Genomic DNA, 13,870 nt, shown 5'->3' with positions numbered 1-13,870 from the left:
TTCGGGTCTTTGCGCCGCTTCAGGACTTCGGCTTTGGCTGTTTCCGTGACTTCGGGTCTTTTCGGCGCATCGGCTTTTCGGCACTTCCGCATTCGGCAACGCAGAGGCAAGACGTACGGCTCGGGCGCTCGTAAGGGGGGGCCCGGATCTTCAAAAAATGCAGCACTGCCGGGCCCCCCTTCATGCCCGGGCCCGGTATGCTTGTCCCCCCTGATGGTGGCCCTGTATATAGGCCTCGGACTAATTAGGATTCGACACAAGCATTTATGGTGTAATTTACAACATTTTAATTTCTATTATTCACCTTGATTTTAGATGCAAGGTTTTCTGACCACATCAAATTTTTGTGTTTCAATTCTTAGGCTTTGTGTCCAAATTTTAACAGAAGGTCCTGTACCTAAATACTCAACAATGTCACACCAAGACCATTTTATTGTGGTTTTTTTTATTTCAACCGTCTCTTTACGTTTCCACGATCATTGATTTTTCTTCCTAAACACTGGTAAGCGTTAATTTGTTCTATGCCTTATTGAAAACAAAGTAAAAAACAAGTTTTTGCCCGAAACATGCAATGCAAAGTCAGCCCACTGCAAGGAAGCATTGGAACCCTCTCCCTACTGACTGATTGTAGTAAGTGAGACAGAGGGGTCCCTGTACCCCCATTCAGATACAGCATTTAGTAAGGATGGTGCAGCCATGTAGTGATTTCAAAGTATTTCTATACTGTATCTGCAATGAAAATATTTATGGCAATTAAAGTTATGGCAATCCACATGTGGTGCACGATTTGTCCATATGACATACCTAATGGGATGTACAAATGTGATAAGAAATCGTGCACCACATGTGGATATTTAGGGGGGAGGAAAGTAATAAAATTTCAAATGTAACCAAATGGGAATTTGAGATCAAGGGGAGAATAAACCGTAACAGCACATTTGTAATGTATTTGAGACAATGTGTGTGTGTGGCTTACAATACGTAGGGAGAACTACTAGGAAGCTGAAAAACAGATTCTCAGAACACTTAAGAAGTATAAAAAAAGGTTTACAAACCCACTCATTGTCAAAGCAATGTAGGGAATGTCATAATGGAAACAGAGGGGTTAAGAATAATGGGTATAGAAATAGTGGAGGATGATGAGAGAGGGGGTGATGGGGTGAACCGGTTGAGGAGACGGGAAACTCATTGAATCTATAAATTAAAGACAATGGTACCGAATGGATTGAATGTGGATATTTTTCTAGCAACATTTATGGTTTAATACAACTGATTATCATAATGAATTTCAATATAACCTTTTATATAATTGAGGAACGTTAATGAATTGTAATAAGGGTATTCATGAAGTGTAATAGCATATTTAATGAATTTTATTGTAAATTATTATGGGGTTGAGAGGTTGATAATATTAAAGTTGAAAGAATTCTAATATGGGAAGGGTTAAGTGTGAGGAGAATAAAAAGGAAGGACGTGAGGTATGAGACGAGAAGTCCTTGAGAAAGCGGATTGAAGTCCGCAAAACGCGTTGGACAAAAGTGAGGAGTCTGTATGAAGGAAACCACTCCAGGAGCAAGTGTGGACTTAAAGGGGAAGGAAACCTCGTCGGCGCTAACCCCCCTCCCCCCTACCATGTATTCCCCCCCTCCCTCCTCCCTGGCCTACCCGTCCCGCTGGGCAAATGCCCCTAACTTGTTACTTACCCTTCTGCGCAGGTCCAGTCCAGGGAGTTCACAGGCGACATCTTCTTCCACGCGATCTTCTTCCTCCTTTGACCGGCGTTTTGGCGCATGCGCAGTAGGAGCATTTCGCCGATATGGATCTACTGCGCATGCGCCAAAAGTCACGCACATGCGCAGTAGATCGTACCGGTGAAATGCTCCTACTGCGCATGCGCCAAAACGCCGGTCAAAGGAGGAAGAAGATCGCGTGGAAGAAGATGTCGTCTGTGAACTCCCTGGACTGGACCTGCGCAGAAGGGTAAGTAACAAGTTAGGGGCATTTGCCCAGCGGGAGGGGTAGGCCAGGGGGGAGGAGGGAGGGTGGGCAATACACGGGAGGGGGGGTGGGGGGTTAGCGCCGAGGAGGTTTCCTTCCCCTTTAAGAGCGCTCAAAATCCGGATCACAGGAGGACCAATTGTTGGCACGAGAGTGAGACCGGTGCGGAGCACTAAACACACACAGAGTGGGACAGAGAGCGAGACGCACAGACACATAAGGAATTTATATGCGATTAACTATTTTTATCCTGTTAGTGTAATTTGCACGCGGGGATTATGTAATATACTACACTTAGGGGCGGATTTATCAAGGGTCTATTTTCGAAGTGGAAAATACTTTGAAATTCCACCATCGAATTGAATACTATGACATTTCAAGTCGAATTCATAGGATTTTTTGCATCGTACTACGATCGTACTTCGAATCATACGATTCGAACGATTTTATCGTACGATTTTCCTTCAAATACAAAAAAACGTAGAAATATGCTCTGGAAGGTTCCCATAGGCTAACATAGCACTTCGGCAAGTGTTGAAGTCGAAGTTTTTTGAAAGAGACAGTACTTAGATTATCGAATGGTCGAATAGTCAAACTATTTTTACTTTGAATCGAATTCGAAGTAAATTCGTAGTCGTAGTATCCTATTCAATGGTCGAAGTATCCAAAAAGTTACTTGGAATTTCGAATTTTTTTACTTCGAAAATTCCCTCGAATTCACTTCGACCCTTGATAAATCTGCCCCTTAATGTAGGTGACATACTGAGAAAAGTCCTGTTCTTCTAAAAGTTTCTTAAGTACATGAGCCTGAAAGAAAGTGCAGCTGCTCAATTCTTTAGAATTTTTATTCAATAGAATATCATCTACAATATCCTTCCCCAGATGCTCATAAATCCGGTGGGTTATTGCCGGCTTCAGGCACAGCTCACAGAACTGTTTGGCTCTACTTTGCATTTCATCTTTTTCCTTGAATATATTTTTTAAATGTTGTTAAATAAAGAGGTTTCAGCTTTTAAAGGCACAGCACGGAGTCATTTTCCTGAATAAACTCATCATGGAAGATCCGAGCCACAATTCCCAAGATACAGAGTTTTATATCCAAATCAAACTGATGGGTAATGTGCAGTGTCTTAACATCTTCCTTCCTGAGCCTTTCATTGATTACATTGAGTAATAAGTCCGTCATAGTCTTCTATTCTGTTGTCCTCCTCTAGTATAAAATCTGAACATTGTCCTATTAAACAGGAAGCAAGATTTCCTATTTTAAAACGCCATTCATTTGTCCAGTATTCTTTAAAGGAACAGTTCAGTGTAAAAATAAAAACTGTGTAAATAGATAGGTTGTGCAAAATAAAAAATGTATCTAATATAGTTAGTTAGGCAAAAATGTAATGTATAAAGGCTGGAGTGACTGGATGTGTAACATAATAGCCAGAATACTACTTCCTGCTTTTCAGCTCTCTTGCTTTCCACTGATTGGTTACCAGGCAGCACAACGAATAGAAAAGCCAAGAACACATAAAAAATATAAAAAAAATATAAAAATATATATATATATATATATATATATATATATATATAAAAAAATAAAAAATATATAGAAAATGTATAGAAAAATATTAAAGTTATATAAAGTATGAATAAGTGTCTCTAGTAGTTATGGTATCGATTCATCTGTTTATATCCACAGTAAATGTTGATGGAAGGTGTGAAAAAAGGTACACAATCACCCATACATATACACTAACTACACACCCAGTCCGCAAGTAAGAGGGTGATCAAGTGTTGAATGTTCATCGGAATGGAAGTTATGTAAAATGTGTGATTAGCAGAATGTTAAATGGAAATGTGATTGTGAATTGTGCAAAGTGTGAAGTGCTTGGAAATTGTTTTTTTTTTATTTTTTTTTATTAACAATTTGTCAAGTGATTCAACACATTTCTTAAACAGGAGTATAAAGAAAAGGCGAAGGAGAGCAGGGAGAAGAGGAGAGGGAGGAGAGAGAGAGAGAGAGAGAGAGACCTGGGGAAAAGTCACTGGCATACCGGTTCACTGCAGGTAAAGGCTCAATACACTGGACTTCTGTCATGCTCGTAGGTTAAAAAAAAAAAAAGGATAAAACTGCAGTGCAAAAATGACTTAAATAGTCCATGAAGCTGTTCTTTCGTATAGTTGTATGCGTTCCACTTCCATCCGTACTTCCTCAGCAGTCGGTAACGAGGCACTTTTCCAGCGCCTAGCCAGCAGGCTTCTACTGGCCAACAATATTTGGATGGTTTGTCTTTTAGATGGTTTATCCATTCGAATCGCAAACAAGCTAAGTAGGGCCATTTCAGGCGAAAGCGTATGGGAAATACCTGTGGTGTCCGTTATTATTTGGTTAACCATAAACCAGTATCTTTGCGCAATCGGGCACGTCCACCATATGTGCAGCATAGTCCCCACATCCAGCTGGCATCTCCAGCACACATTTGGCACTTCGGGAAAAGCGTTGTGAATTTTCTCTGGAGTCATATACCATCGGTACATTATTTTTGTAGTAAGTTCGTGATGGTTAAGTGCTCTCGAGAATTTGGATGATTGGCCAAATAAGTACACCCACGTCTCTAGGTCAATCGACAGATTCAAGTCCCTTTCCCAAGCGACCCTTGCCAACTGTAAGTGACTTGTCGAGTCTTGTATAAGTATATTGTAGACCAGAGTGATACCTTTCTTTGCTCCATGGGTATGCCAACATTTCATTTCACATCTAGTCGGTTGAAGCGCACTCAGCCAGTTGTTCGTTTGTAAGTAGTGTTGTATTCGGATATAGGAATATAGTTGGATGTCAGGCAGGTTATATTCTGATTGTTAGCCAGAGAAGAGCTTCATCCCATTCCGATCATACAGGTCTCCAATCTTAGTTATACCCAGATGGTGCCAGGGTTTGAGGTTCAAATCTAGTATGGCTTCCCCAAGGATAGAGGTGGGCGCCAGCACCGATAATGGGTTGCTTAGCTGTCTGTTAGCCCTCACTGTATACCAAGTCCTCAGAGTAGCAGTAATGGGCGGGGACAATTGTCCCAAAGTTGTGTAGTTGTGCTTCCCCAATGTCCAGATATGTGAGAGGTTGGTGTGATCAAATTGGGACTTGTATAGCCAGTTTTCCATATCCACCCACTTCTTACTTCCGTGGGGTGCCAATCAGCCATTTGGTCCAGAATTGTGGCTTTGTAGTAGGCTTGCAGGTTTGGGCAGGCCAAGCCTGCCTTTCTCTTATGTGCATACATCACTGCTCGGGAGAAGTGCTTGGAAATTGTTGTACATATCTGAATGTAATTACTAGAAAATACCACAAGGTGGCAGTGGTGTCAAACCTATGGTTCAGGAGGTTCCATGCTGGATAGCGGAGGGAAAGCACATGCACAGAATTAAGAGCAGCACATGAACAGTAAGGGGCAAATTCACTAAATGCTGAAGCGCCTAACGCTGGAGTGAATACGCATTTTCGTTAATTCGCTGATTCACTAACGGACGCTGGCGTAAATTCGCTAGTGTTACTTCGCACCCTTACGCCTGGCGAATATGCGCAACGGACATAACTACGCGAATTCACTAACGCGCGAATGATGCTGAACGCTACCTTTTACGCCAGACTTCCTTCGCCACCTCAGACCAGGCGAAGCGCAATAGAGTAGATAGGGATTGTTTCAAAAAAAGTTACAATTTTTTCCAACTCCCAAAAAACGCTGGCGTTTTTTCTATATTATGGGTGATAGGCTGAAAAGGATCGAAATTTTTTTTGGGGCTCCCCTCCTTCCCCCCTACATTTCCTGACTCATGGCAACTTACCTATACAGTGGGCACATGTGTAGGGCAAAATACAATTTTTATTTGATGTTTTGAAGGTTTCCCAGGCTTGTGTAGTGCTGCTACGTATTCCTCCATTGTAACTTCAATTTGGCACCGTATGCAAATTAACCATCGCTAGCGTAACTTCGCTTTGCTTGGCAAATTAACGCTAGCGCAACGTCGCAGCCTTACGCTTCCCCTGAGCGCAACTTCGGATTTTAGTGAATTTGCGTAGCGCTGGCGAAAATACGCCTGTCGAAGTGCGGCAAAGCGCGGCGAAGCGGACGCTGGCGCAACAACGAATCTTAGTGAATGTCCCACTAAGTGTCAGGGTAGTGTTTAAAGGGATCCTGTCATCGGAAAACATGTTTTTTTCAAAACACACCACTAGGTGGAGGCACTATATAAATCCAATATCTTTCACCTTATTGCAAAGAGAATTCAGACTTCTGATGAGTTTACAGGAACAGTAACACTAAAACTGAATGTGTTTTAAAGTAATTAATATATAATATCCAGTTAGTAGGCACTGGTAAAAACTGTGTAGATAACAGATGAGTACTATTATAGTTTCTATAAATAAGCTGCTGTGTAGCCATGGGGGCAGCCATTTAAGCTGAAAAAAAGGAGAAAAAGCACAAGTTACATAGCAGATAATAGATAAGCCCTGTCCAATACAATGGTGCTTTATCTGCTGTGTAACTTGTGCCTTTTGTCCCTTTTTCCCAGTTTGAATTGCTGCCCCCATGGCTACACAGCAGCTTGTTTATATAAACTATAGTAGTACTTATCTGTTATCTACTGTGTATCCTGTGCTTGAATTACTGCCCCCATGGCTACACAGCAGCTTGTTTATATAAACTATAGTAGTACTTATCTGTTATCTACTGTGTATCCTGTGCTTGAATGGCTGCCCCCATGGCTACACAGCAGCTTGTTCATATAAACTATAGTAGTACTTATCTGTTATCTACTATGTATCCTGTGCTTGAATGGCTGCCCCCGTGGCTACACAGCAGCTTGTTTATATAAACTATAGTAGTACTTATCTGTTATCTACTGTGTTTCCTGTGCTTGAATGGCTGCCCCCATGGCTACACAGCAGCTTGTTTATATAAACTATAGTAGTACTTATCTGTTATCTACTGTGTATCCTGTGCTTGAATGGCTGCCCCCATGTCTACACAGCAGCTTGTTTATATAAACTATAGTAGTACTTCTCTGTTATCTACTGTGTATCCTGTGCTTGAATGGCTGCCCCCATGGCTACACAGCAGCTTGTTCATATAAACTATAGTAGTACTTATCTGTTATCTACTATGTATCCTGTGCTTGAATGGCTGCCCCCATGGCTACACAGCAGCTTGTTTATATAAACTATAGTAGTACTTATCTGTTATCTACTGTGTTTCCTGTGCTTGAATGGCTGCCCCCATGGCTACACAGCAGCTTGTTTATATAAACTATAGTAGTACTTATCTGTTATCTACTGTGTATCCTGTGCTTGAATGGCTGCCCCCATGGCTACACAGCAGCTTGTTTATATAAACTATAGTAGTACTTATCTGTTATCTACTGTGTATCCTGTGCTTGAATGGCTGCCCCCATGGCTACACAGCAGCTTGTTTATATAAACTATAGTAGTACTTATCTGTTATCTACTGTGTATCCTGTGCTTGAATGGCTGCCCCCATGGCTACACAGCAGCTTGTTTATATAAACTATAGTAGTACTTATCTGTTATCTACTGTGTTTCCTGTGCTTGAATGGCTGCCCCCATGGCTACACAGCAGCTTGTTTATATAAACTATAGTAGTACTTATCTGTTATCTACTGTGTATCCTGTGCTTGAATGGCTGCCCCCATGGCTACACAGCAGCTTGTTTATATAAACTATAGTAGTACTTATCTGTTATCTACTGTGTATCCTGTGCTTGAATGGCTGCCCCCATGGCTACACAGCATCTTGTTTATATAAACTATAGTAGTACTTATCTGTTATCTACTGTGTATCCTGTGCTTGAATGACTGCCCCCATGGCTACACAGCAGCTTGTTTATATAAACTATAGTAGTACTTATCTGTTATCTACTGTGTATCCTGTGCTTGAATGGCTGCCCCCATGGCTACACAGCAGCTTGTTTATATAAACTATAGTAGTACTTATCTGTTATCTACTGTGTATTGTGCAGAGCTGTAATGAATGTATAGAAAACACATGAATTACATACATAGAACATACATAACAACCAGTACCGGTATAAAAGGCGAGGAAGGCCCTGTGCAAAAGAGCTTACAATCTAAAGGGGAAGGAATGAGACACAATGTGTAGGAGTGGGCAAAATCAAAAATACAAAATTGTTTGATATATTTTTCCAAATACAGTTTGTAATAGAAAAAATGGTAAACTCCAAAGGTTATATCTAAAAAAAATTGATGCTAAAGAATAGAGTATTATACTTTCCACTACATGTATAAAGTTGAGTCCTTAACTCTCCGTGTACCTAAGCCAAAGATGTTCAGACTTTTTTATAACTTCTGTCTTATCACATTCCCATACACTGCCTGTGTTTGTGCTTTATTTCTAGATTAGGGAATTTCACAGTAATAGGTCAGAGACCATTTATTTTCAATTTAGATTTTATTTACCAGAATTGTTGTGTTTTTTCTTGAAGACGTTTCACCAGTCATCTTTCTGGTTGTTCTGAATAGAGAAAGTCAGTCGAATGACTGGTGAAACGTCTTCAAGGAAAACACAACAAGTCCAGTTGATTTGACTGATTTCTACAGATATAGGAAATATCTGTGATGGCCACTCATATACTTTCACTTTGTTGTCTTTAAACCATATTGTTACAGTTTTGGAGGGTTACTTTCGATTATTTTCATGCTGGAAGACAAACTTGTGACCATGTTTTCAGTTTCTGGCCAACGTCTGACTGATATGCCAATAAATAGATAATAAAAACCTTTTGAGCCACACACATGGTAAATACAAGCTGGAATAGTCTCTAAGATACTCAGATATAAAGTAGATACTATATTGGACTTAACGCAGCAATTTACAGTAATATCATAACATTGAAGTTGTAAAAATGTGAGTTTGAACTGTACAGGTATATGGAAACTTTATGGGGCAAATTCACTAAGATGCGAAGTTGCACCAGGCGCAACTTTGCCGCACTTCGCCAGGGCTCTGCAAATTCACTAAAATCCGAAGTTGGGCACAGGGGTAGCGTAAGTTTGCGAAGTTGCGCTAGTGTTGATTCGCTATATAAAGCGAAGTTACGCTAGCGAAGGCTAATTTGCATACGGCGCCAAATTCAAATTTCAATGGAGGAACACGTATCAGCACTACAAATGCCTAGAAAACCTTCAAATCAGCAAATAAAAATGTTATTTTGCCCTACACATGTGTCCACTGTCTAGGTAAGTTGCCATGAGTCAGGAAATGTAGGGTGGAGGAAGGGGAGCCCCAAAAATTTTTTCGATCTTTTTCAGCCTATCAGCCATCATGTAGAAAACACGCCAGCGTTTTTTGGGACTTAGAAAAAAAATTGACTTTTTTTGAAACAATCCCTATCTACTCTATTGCGCTTCGCCTGGTCTGAGGTGGCGAAGGAAGTCTAGCGTAAAAGGTAGCGTTCAGTACACTGTGCGCGTTAGTGAATTTGCGTAGTTTTGTCGCTAGCAAAGATTCGCCTGGCGTAAGGTTGCGAAGTAACACTAGCGAAACTACGCCAGCGTTCATTAGTGAATTTGCGCAGTAGCGAAAATGCCAAACGCTAGCGAATTAACGCTAGCGTTCGGCGCTTGGCGTCTTAGTGAATTTGCCCCTATAACTCAACTGTACTCACACAATAGTTTGCTCATCATATGCTCTGCAGCTATGGAATAAGTTCATTTACTGTATGTACTTTATGTAATTGTAATAACTCACCCTGGTGGTTTAGTGGTGCGCCGCTCCTCTTCCTCCCGTGGGCCGGTAATTTAGGGCGCGCGTCTTCTTTATTTATAGGCGCATTTGCGTTGGCGTGATGACATCAGCATGCAATGGCGCGAAATTTAAAGGTACTTAAAGAGACATTTTGTATTTTTTCATTGCCCTTTATAAGGCTCATCTCTTCCAGGGTGCTATTCTGTCTGTTCCTGTTATCCGATTTGTGTTCTGACCCCTGCCTGCCTGACTAATGTGACTTACGTGATCCCGACCTCTGCCTGGTAAACCGACTACTCTGATATCTGTATCCTGACCTGCGCCTGTTTTGACCATTCTTGATTGACCTCCCGGCTTTGACCCTTGCCTGTCTGACTCCGCTTGTATCCTGCCTGCACAGACCCGGCCTGGTTTTGACTACACTTTCTGTCTGCTCCCTGAACTGTGACCTTCTGCCCAAAAGAACTTTGCTAATGTTCGTGCCCCTCTGCTCGTTCCTCCCGAGGTGAAAGGCGGCTGTTAAAGGCAGAAGCAAAAGCCGGGACCAGGGAGCCTTGTAGCTGGCCAGCTAAGACCTGTCCTAGGTTACTATTATGGTAATATATATGTATGCAACAAAACCTGCCAATAACCTCAGTACAGTTCTTATGTTCATATGTTTAAGTAAAAAGCAGAGTTTGCCTGTAATTTATGTTTCTGAATGTGAATGTTATAACATTTATATGCATTGTGTTAGCAGAAGCAGAAAAAGAAAATGTACCTTTAAGAACCATTATATAGGTAAGCCAATCATAGCCAGCCTCACACTGCACAAGAGCCTCAACCAATCCCAGTCAGCTACACAATTGATCTGTGTGGGAGTTCCCCATGCCAGATCTTTCTGAGGCCATTACTTATCAGACAAAGGGAAGAAACAGAGAGTTCCAGTCAGAGATAAGTTTTATGGAAGCAGAGAAGGCCAAATAGGTATTTAATACACTTTATGCGTACGGCCCTACCTGTCAGTGCAGGACGTATGGGGTTAAGTTCTCCTCTCTGGAGGCAGGACAAACAATGATTAAATCTTTAGGCTCCTCCTCTTCCTGTGTCTCCTCTATCCCCAGTTTTTTGTTTGTCCTGCTCGGAGGTGGACACTCCCAACAATCCTCTTCCAACAAGAACATTAGGGATTTACCTGGAGTGCTCTGTCTAAGGTGAGCCCCTTACTAAGGTTATGTGCTCCTTTAGTATAAATGCATGAGCCCCGGTTCTCTTACTGAGCCCCTTCCTTATGGTTTGGTGTTGCTCCGCTTATTCAGCGTAATTCCCGGGTTATGGTGAGCCCCCCCCCCTCACTCGGCGGGCAGTGTGTGCTCCCTAACCCCTGTAATACAAGGGAAACTCTGGATGACCGGCGGGATCCTTCCCCCTGGCATCCTACGTGCCTCAGAGCCTTCAAGAGCTCCCCATGTGTGCACCATTGGTTCCATCTCCTCTGCGCCTCTGCCTAATCGTGCACGCTGTTCTATAACAGCCTCCAGGCGCGGGGGATGAAAATTCTGCAGGCACGTCGCCTTCCTAGGCGCTGTGGATGACGTCAGTAGAGGCATTCCTTGTCTTCGCGCATTTTTTTCCCTGACTAAGGCGCTTTTTGATGACGTCACGGTTCCAGCTTCGCGCATTTTCTCTGTGCTGAACAGAGGACATCACGGAGCAGAGGCTGTAGAAAGATACCACAGCAGCAGACAGATCATAATACCTCTCATAATGTAACGATCGCCGCCCGGAGCAGGCCCAGGAGCTCCGGGCGGCGCGTCCATCTTCGCCGGCGTCGCTCCCAAAATGGCGGCGCCCATGGCCGCCACGTGGGTAGCGGCGCCGGGCGATGACGTCAGCGCGCCGACGTCGGCGCAAGTGCGTCAATGACGTCAGAATGGCGCCAAATTTGAAAATAAAAACTCCAACTAGACGCCAGAATGGCGCCCAAGAATAGGATTACTTTCCTGAAGCATATCCTGGGTTTCCTGTGTGCCTTATTGCCTAATATTGTTCCTGCCTTGTATCCTGACCCTTTGCCTGGACTTTGGACTTTGATTGTATTCTGCCTGCCTGTGAACTCTTGCCTGATCCTGACTATTCTCCGTTTAACCCTTTGGATACCGCGACCTTGTTCCCTCAAGAGGGCTTCCTCCTTGATCCAGACAACCTCCCTGGAGGGAGCTCCCGGCTCCCTGACATTATTCTTGGGCCATGGATCCTTCTGAGGAAGCCACACCTCATGTCGGACGAGCGCTCCGCGGACTGGCATCCCGCATGGAGGACTACGAAAACCAGCAGGTTCGCATTGGGCAAGCACTCGATGTCCTGCTGGCTCAAGTGCCTTCTGCGTCCTCCACTGCTTCACCTACTGGGGATCCCCCCATGGCGGCAGCCCCCACGAACACAAGCTACCCGACAGGTGAGCCTCGCATTCCACCTCCCCCTCGTTTCAGTGGGGACCCACAAGCCTGCAGGGGATTTGCCACGCAATGCCAAATTCAATTTGAGTTCCAACCCACACAGTTTCCAAGCGAGCGTTCCAAGGTGGGGTATGTGATGTCTCGATTGGAAGGCAAGCCACTGGAGTGGGCAACGTCTCTTTGGGAGAAGAATTCCCCGCTGACTTTTGATGTTAAAGACTTTCTCCAAGCTTTTCGTATAGTCTTTGATGCTCCAGGTCGGGTTACGAACGCCCCTGCCTGTCTCTTGCAGCTCCGGCAAGGAAGCCGCAGTGTCAATGAGTATGCTATAGACTTCCGAACACTGATGGCGGAGACTTCCTGGTGTGATGACGCTTACAAGGCTGTATACTACCAAGGCCTATCCATTCGCATCAAAGATGATCTCGTCTCCAGAGAGACTCCTGACACCCTGGAAGGGTTGATCGCTCTATCCATTAAGGTGGACACTCGTCTCAGAGAGCACCAGGTGGAGAGAGAGCGCAGTAGACGATTTTCTCCCATGTTGGCCCCTCGCTTTCAAAGGCCGATTCTGCAAACACCCGCTGTTCCTGTGACCCATGTGTCGATGTCTCCCTTGGAGGAACCCATGCAAGTAGGAAAGACTCGCCTCTCCGAGCAGGAAAGACTCCGAAGACGTATGGCAGGTCTCTGTTTATACTGTGGTGGGCATTCCCATTTTGCCAACGCCTGTCCTGCCAAAGCCAAGAGTTTTGTACCCCGAGGTATGTCTCAGGTTTCTTATGTAGGGGCATCACTCGAGGTTCTCTGGAGAAGTATCAAGAAAATTCACGCAGGCTTCTCCTTCCTTTGCAGATTCACCTGGCAAGTAAGTCTATCTTCGAAAGGGCCTTCCTCGACTCCGGAGCGGATGGCAATTTCATGGATGCCTTTTTTGCCGAACGCATGAAGATTCCTCTGCTTCCATTGTCTTCTCCCCTGCGAATTACTGCCATAGATGACAAACCCCTGGAGTTTGAATTCGTCACAAAGTTCACGGCGGAACTATCTGTACAAGTTGGGGCGCTGCATCAAGAAAAACTTTCATTCTTCATCATCCCCTGTCCTTCTACTCCAGTGATATTGGGTCTTCCATGGTTACGTCTGCATAACCCCACCATAGACTGGTCCACTGGGCAGATCTCTCGTTGGAGTTTATTTTGCCTGCAACATTGCCTTCCGCCAAAACCCCTCGAGAAGGTGAATGTCTCCTCTGCGGAATTAAAGACTTTGCCCTCCACTTACAAGGGATTTTCCGATGTATTTTGTAAAAAGTCTGCAGAGTTCCTTCCCCCACATCGCTCCTACGACTGTCCGGTTGAACTCCTGCCTGGAGCTATGCCCCCCAGAGGGCGCACCTACCCTCTCTCTCCTGCAGAGACTACCGCTATGAAGGAGTACATCCAAGAAAATCTCCAGCGGGGGTTTATCCGCCCTTCTACCTCTCCTGCAGGGGCTGGGTTCTTCTTCGTGGAGAAGAAGGACGGAGGCCTTCGGCCTTGTATAGACTATCGGGGTCTGAATAAGATCACCGTGAAAAACAGATACCCTCTGCCCCTGATTGCCGAGCTCTTTGACCAGCTGAAAGGGGCCAAGATTTTCTCCAAGTTGGATCTCCGGGGGGCCT

Source organism: Xenopus laevis, chromosome 9_10L (assembly GCF_017654675.1).
Source record: "Xenopus laevis strain J_2021 chromosome 9_10L, Xenopus_laevis_v10.1, whole genome shotgun sequence".
In the NCBI taxonomy this organism is placed as follows: domain Eukaryota; kingdom Metazoa; phylum Chordata; class Amphibia; order Anura; family Pipidae; genus Xenopus; species Xenopus laevis.
This window is presented reverse-complemented; position numbering follows the sequence as displayed.